The following is a 7,317-nucleotide window of genomic DNA, read 5'->3' as shown; positions in this document are numbered from 1 at the left end:
CGTTTTGTGTGCATGCTCGTTAAGGAAAGGAATTGCACCGGAATGTGGGAGGGTAGAGAGTAAAAATTCAAAGCTCCTATGTCTGCAAGAAAACAGAGCAGTATGTATGCCACAGCGACTTACGCTGTATAGACACCTACTGAAACGATCCTAAAAATGTTAAGGATGAAAATTAGTTTTACTGGAGATCACAGTCACCAGAAGTTGTCTGTCAGCTCTCCCCATGCGGAGGGTCAGCGATTACCCTTGAGCACGTGAGGCAACGTCTGCTGGACCCGTGCTTTATTCAGGCTCCCGCTCAGCGGGACTCATACGTATACATACAGGGTTAAACAAGTATTGTAATTTCCCTGAAGGCTGGAGGGTGCGTGTTTCAAGGACAACGCGAAGTCGGTAGCCTCGCCATGAGATTGGTGCCTTGCCACAGGGCCCCGGCGAGCAGCTCGGATGATAGGTGCTGTAAGGCAAGGAAACGCCGCGGATCTGAGGAGGGTCTTGCAGATCCCGGTCTCCATCTGGGTCCGTTCCATTTGCTGTTCAGCAGTGAAACTGCACTGCGAGAAACAGCGTTACGTCTGTGGAGAAAGAAGAAATTGAATAATGACATTTGAAACCGCTCTGTGATTTAAGGAACAAGAAGAGAAGAAAATCTGCCTCTTATGCAGAGGCAGATGTAACAGGGCAATACAGGGTTGTAGAATTACATATTTATAAATACGTCTAATTTCTTAAGAGTATTTTGAGGTGTTTATAAGACGCCTCTGATGCTGGGAAGTAATCATGGTCCCTTGGGCCTCCTTTCTCACCCTTTTGGTTTCAGGTGCCCGTCCTGGGCCTGATCCTGACTGACTGAAATCCATGAGAGTTGTGGAGTAAGGCTGCGGCCTCTCTAATGCTGCATTCAAGCTGCACGAAGCAGAAGTCCTGTGGAAATAACAGAAACATCGAATTGTAAAGAGCATGTTCGGATCATTTTCAGTTCCTCAATTTTTTCATTAACAACGTTGATTTGTTTTTACACTGTCGCAGGCTGGTAGCAGAGCAGGCTGGGGCTGGACCAAAAGTGCTCGGTTTTCTCCAAAGGGTTGTGTTTGCTCACCTGAATGTGCCACTGCCTCCATAGAAATGCAGTACTTAATGCCACTCAAGTGTTTACACAGCACTGTTGTAAAGCAGGCAGTAAATTACTTCCTTCATGGATAGACCTGTAGGTATGTTCTGCTCACTGCTGTATTAACTGAGTATTAATAATTAATTAAAAAAAAGACGGGAAGAATAGTAAAACCGACTTGTTGTGCTGTTAGGATAATGTAATGTTTGCTGACTGCTGTAGCAGGCCCTTTCCGTCCTGCGTGTACCGCTCTGTACACGTGCTCCGATGAAGGTCCCTGTGTGTCCCACAGCAGCCTGTTCCCAGCCCAGAACACCTGGAGCCAGCTCTCCCCGTTTAATAAGACCTGCAGTGGTTTTATTGCATATTACATGGAAGGAAACTCTTAATCCCATAAGGCCCGGGCTTTGTTGTAGGGCCTGGATGGGCAATTCCAAGTAACCCTCAACTGATAAACCTTCTGCCTGGTTGCCGGCCACCCTTTGATGAGGGAGCGTTTCGGGCAAATTCAGCATGAGCCACACCTTACTTCCTTACTGTGAACAACAGGGATCGCTCAGCCCCTCGCTCCAGCGTGCTCTCCTCTCCCTCCTCACCTGGGGGCTGAACCAGGACCCTTGGTGCCGCTGCCCCTGCAGCTCCCAGCGGGGGTGAGGGCTGAAAGAGGAGCGGGGAGAGTCGGGAGGAGCTGAACCATGGGGTGGCTTGAAGGGCACCGCTGACAGGCTGTGAAAGGAAACAGAGCAGGCACTGGGCAAACAAGTATTGAAAAAGCAGCTTTGGGTTGGGAGATGCAAAAGGAATTGCTGAGCAGAGCAAATCAGGTAATAGCACCATGGCTAAAAGTAGCAGAATCAGGCTGGTAAGCTCTATTTCCAGAGTGGCACACACAAGCTCTTAATCTAGCGTTTGATAAGGCCCATAAACAGCTGGATTACTGCGATCCTGTGATCAGGCTGACAGAATCAGCCTGATTCTGACCTCACACAAGTGCAAAAGAATTTCTGACTTTGTCCCTGTTACGCTGCGTGCAGGTCTTTGGATAATACTTAAACCATGAACGCAGTTCAAGGTTATCATTTCACATTAACACGGGTTGGCTGAGAGAGTAAAGTAACCAATTAAGAATTACAATGGGAGCCTGTTATCGTGAAGTCATGGAATTTTCTCCACAAAACCTCTCGGTTACAGGCCTGGTCCCGCCGTCTTGACTCTGAAGGGCTTTGACATTGGGGCAGGATTGCAAGCTCGAGTCCTGTGGGAAGGGGCTCACTTACGGGCATCGCTAGTTTGCATGGAAACAACTTGCAGCTTTCATTCTCTTCTCTACAAGCAGGGCTTCACTGCAGCTGAGTTTCCCGTAAATGGGTTCCACACAATTAATTACCAGGTCTAAAAATGATTCAGTTACCTTTTTCCTAATGTTCTGAGATTGCTTACAGGATGTGCGTTTGAATCCAGCTGGGTACTGGATACGTAGCATTGCATTTCTTCTCAAGGGAGGAATAACCGGGTTACCAGAAGAACAAGAAAATAACATAAATTCGTATTTCAATCCTGCAATGTACGTGACAGTGCAAGTTTTACTGTTGGTTTTTTTTTTAAAGGATATTCATTACAGAAGTAAATTGTTTAAGCACATGTAGTTGCTGCAATTGTTTTTCCCATGTGTTAAAAATTTAAACAAATATGTTATAACCGAAGTTAAAAAACTCAATCTCGGAATTTTACAGCCGTGGTAAAAATCAGTGGTTAGAGATTTTAGAGCCAGGAGAGATAATTCTGATTATCCGCCTTGTCTAACATGAAACTCAGGTTGTCAGTCAGGAATTCCAGTAACTTTTGTTTAGGGCTTTGTTTGAGTTAGATTGTCCTGCTGAAATTTAACACCTGCAAAAGCAAACAAAACTTGCTCCTTATTTAAGCCATTATTTACTCACCGTTGCTGTGTGGTGGCATTTGAAACACAATACTTAGTTGCTGCTTGAAGCACAGAAAAAGAGATCGTTTCAAATACTACACATTGGCAACTGTGGGGAAAATGGTGGCCATACTCTTACTTCAAACACCACCACTATTTCAAAAGTCCTTAGCACTCCGCTAATGATATTGCATGCTGCATTTTAACGTAATTCCTGTAAAGAGGGTTTTTTTGTTACATTCCTTTTTTTTAAATAAGGGTGCAGACTGAACTCTGAGACAAGAAAGAACTTTGTGCAAGAGTCTGTGCTGTTATCTAAAGAATATTGTTTCTTATCTCTGGATTCGTACAGCATGGCTAAACCCACCACAGTGATGAGTGAGCAGTTATTTCAGGCAACAGGGGTGGAGGGTATTGAAAGCAATGCAGGCAAGGAGCACATTTAGATATCAGGAAAGAGAATACAGTAGGGAATTATTCCTTGCTGTGACATTGCTCGCTCATGGGACAGCCTCCTAAAGGGACCAGGAGAATTCCCATCAATTTGAACACAACTGAAGAAGATGCTGTGTTGCTAGAGATGGTTGCACTTGGAGAGAAATAGCGTGGGTGAAGCGCTTTCGTTAGTCCTGTCCACATAGCTTTCTGGGAGCACCTTAGCTGCAGCTCTCCAGGATGCCTCTGAACCCTCCCAGGCACATCTGCTCTGTGCCAGTTTGTCCAGGAGAATGCTGCGGGAAATGGTGTCAAAGTCCTTACTGAAGTCCAGGCAGACAACATCCACAGCCTTTCCCTCACCCACTAAGTGGGTCCCCATGTCCTAAAAGGAGATCAGGTTGGTCAAGCAGGGCCTGCCTTTCATAAACCCATGCTGACTGGGCCTGATCTCCCGGTTGTCCCGTACGTGCCACGTGATGGCACTCAGGATGATCTGCTCCATGACCTTCCCTGGCACCGAGGTCAGGCTGACAGGCCTGTAGTTCCCCAGATCCTCCTTCTGGCCCTTCTTGTAGATGGGCGTCACATTTGCTAACCTCCAGTCAGCTGGGACCTCCCCCATAAGCCAGGACTGCTGATAGATGATGGAGAGTGGCTTGGCGAGCACCTCTGCCAGCTCCATCAGTACCCTTGGGTGGATCCCGTCGGGCCCATAGACTGACTTGTGTGTGTCTATGTGGTGTAGCAGGTCGCTAATCATTTCCCCTTGGATTATGGGCGCTTCATTCTGCTCCCTGTCCCTGTCTTCCAGCTCAGGGGGAGAACAACTGGTCTTACTATTAAAGACTGAGGCAAAGAAGGCATTAAGGACCTCAGCCTTTTCCTCATCCTTTGTCACTACGTTTCCCCCCACATCCAATAAAGGATGGAGATTCTCCTTAGCCCTCCTTTTGTTGCTAATGTATTTATAGAAACATTTTTTGTTGTCTTTTACCGCAGTAGCCAGATTAAGTTCCAGTTGGGCTTTGGCCCTTCTGATTTTCCCCCTGCATAACCCCACGACATCCTTGTAGTCCTCCTGAGTTGCCTGCCCCTTCTTCCAAAGGTTATAAACTCTCCTTTTTTTCCTGTTACAGCCAAAGCTCTCTGTTCAGCCAGGCCGGTCTTCCCCACCGGCTCGTCTTTCGGCACATGGGGACAGCCTGCTCCTGCGCCTGTAAGATTTCCTCCTTGAAGACTGTCCAGCCTTCCTGGACTCCTTTGCCCTTCAGGACTGCCTCCCAAGGCACTCTGTCAGCCAGGCTCCTGAACAGGCCAAAGTCTGCCCTCTGGAAGTCCTTCTCGCAGGCCTTCGCAAACAGGCCTCAGAGCCCAGTTTCCCCACGGACTCTGGGCAAGAAGCCACTCGTGGCCCTAGGCCCAGAGCACCCAGAGGCTGAACGGAGGCCGTGCCTGGGGTGACTGCGCTCCAACACGCTGTGTCAAAACCAGGCCTTGTTACCCAGTATGGCCTACTGCGAAGCCCTTATTGTAACAACATCCCAAGTGCTAACAGCATTTGGCCTTAAAACTGAACTCTGCACAAGAAGGCCATAGCTGACGTTGTACTTTCACCTCACTCTCTACCTGCCCTGGCAGACAGACCACAGTCAGGGAGAATAACACAGGGCAACCCACTTTTTCGTAGGAAAATGCCACACATAACAGCGTAGCATGCCATAGGGACAATATGGTTCACCCATGTCTACAAGGTTTTTCCAGCTTTTTGCTCCTGGTCTCTCTCAGATCCAGGATCAAGCTGGGGATGGCTTTGGAGATAATCCAAGGCAAGTCTATGACGGTCTCTAATGGACGGTCTCTAATGGTTTGTGCTAAACCACCCAAAGCAAAGTCCGTAAGGCCAAATGACATAGTTGGGAAAAACAGACAAACTTCTTGGATACAGAAACTCTGCTTCATGTCCAATTGCTGCAACGACAATGTTTTTACCACACCAAGATAATTAAACATACTGAACAATTAGCTCATGAACCACTAGCTCCGGAGTCACCAGATCCTCACCCTCAACTGATACCAGGTGGAGGGACACAACACCCTGCTTCTGGAGTCCAGCAGCACCTCACCCTTCTCCTCCCACACTGTAAGCACTTGAAGGTCAAAACAGAGCAGTGGACCAACAAATCTGGCTCCAAAGGCATCGCTAGCAATTGCTGAGAGGTCATGCAGATGAAACCATGGCACAGAAGGTGATCATAAGGTTACATGTTATAGATTTTTCCCCCCTCATCTTACATTTGTCTTTTATTAAAAGAGACCAAAGAATTCATCACGCCACCTTTAAAAGATAATCAGCTTATTAGTAAGTGAAAGACTGGGCTGAGCCGTGTTCTGCCTAGGAGCAAATCAATTCTGTGTGAAATCCTGGTTACATCTGAGGCAGCACTTCAGCTCTATTTTGAAGGCTCAAGTGGTACTCAATTAGTACCCAGGTCCTGAGTTACCTGCTGCAAACAGGTGAAATTCACCTGCTATTTTAAAGGTAACATAATGATATTATTTTCCAAAGTGTTTTGAGGAGTTGCTAGCCAACATGCTACAAGAATAGGTGTTTATCTTTTGTGTCATGCGTCAGAGGTAATTACCTCACAAACTAGGTGTGTCATTGGGAAGCACTGAAAACTCCCTTTGTTTCAGGTTGCCTGCATGCCTCAGTCTGGCAGGTGAGCAGTAATCAGCCCGATCCCCTTCTCCTCCAGCAAGGCCTCACAGAAGTTATTTGGTTTGGTAGCCTCTTTGTTTCTGAGTTACTGGCTTTAAGGCAGCTGGGGCTGATTAGATAAGGTGACTGTATATCTGCAGCCTTGACATAAAATGGATTTAGTTTGCCCTCACTGTTTAGCGGGGTTGTTGAAAACTAATTAAGGATATATGTAGCCATTTGTAAATTGTGTATGAGCTGTTGGCTATGAAACACAAATAGCTTTTTCTCATTAATGAATATTTAATTGAGGTACAGTTCCAGGTAAGCCCTTAGAAAATTGCAGAGTTAAAATTCAGGTCTGGTGAAAGTAGGCAGTGTTCTGCTTTGTTTAGCAATGTCACCCTGCTTATACCTGCCTTGTATTTGGTCTTACATCTTTATCAGTGCCTGCCTGTTTTCAGCATTATTGTGTTATCTCAGAGCAAACAGAGGATTTCCCAAGAGATAGGTGGATTCTTGTACTTCAGACTCCAGCTTAGTGTCTTACTCATGATATACTAAGGTCAAAATTACCCTCCTTTATCCATGAGAGAAATCTCCGTTGCATATTCTCTTCTAATTCTGCGCTGGCAGTTCCCTGTGCAGCCTGCACTGCCGTTGGGCAGCTGCGGCCTGAGTGGAGCAGAAATGACTTTAGCTCCTAAGGGCGCATGGAAATGTTCTTGTCTGCAGCAGAAACAAGTGATGCAGAGTAGGAGGGCAAGTGTACAACCAGCAGCCCCAATATTACATATTTTCTGTTTCTCTTGGTATTGGATGCAGCTGTTAAGGCTAACCAGCCTTGTGCTACAAAATAAACCTGATCTCTAATGTTCAAAAGGGGAGAGGCCTTGTTATGTAGAGCACTTAAATGAGGCTAGGCAAAATATGGGAAGATAACCTGAAAGAGACAGTCCTGAGTGGAAAAATAGGCTAGAGCGATACTTGGAACCTTCTGAACTTTACCTAGTAACCTCTGCATCAAGCAATTCTTTCTGTTTCAATTAGGGAAAAAAAAGAGAAAATGGTCTTTTCTTTTGATAGCTGGCACCAAACTGCACAGTAATGCACAGCTTATATTACTGACTTAGCTGAGGCAAGAGCCAT

General features: G+C 46.3%; 1 long non-coding RNA gene across 1 annotated transcript; it reads right to left on the bottom strand.

The window, feature by feature from the left end:
- Positions 1–240: 240 nt before the first annotated feature.
- Positions 241–1,782, bottom strand: LOC148053322 (uncharacterized). The gene is made up of 3 exons (XR_015707997.1): positions 1,708–1,782; positions 807–924; positions 241–575 (listed from the first exon to the last, which is right to left on the bottom strand). It is a non-coding gene; the product is annotated as an uncharacterized LOC148053322 (long non-coding RNA).
- Between the last annotated feature and the right edge of the window lie 5,535 nt (positions 1,783–7,317).

This window comes from Nipponia nippon, unplaced genomic scaffold, assembly GCF_047370975.1.
Source record: "Nipponia nippon isolate SJK-2023a ecotype South Korea unplaced genomic scaffold, ASM4737097v1 scaffold_4, whole genome shotgun sequence".
Lineage (NCBI taxonomy): Eukaryota > Metazoa > Chordata > Aves > Pelecaniformes > Threskiornithidae > Nipponia > Nipponia nippon.
This window is presented reverse-complemented; position numbering and strand designations above follow the sequence as displayed.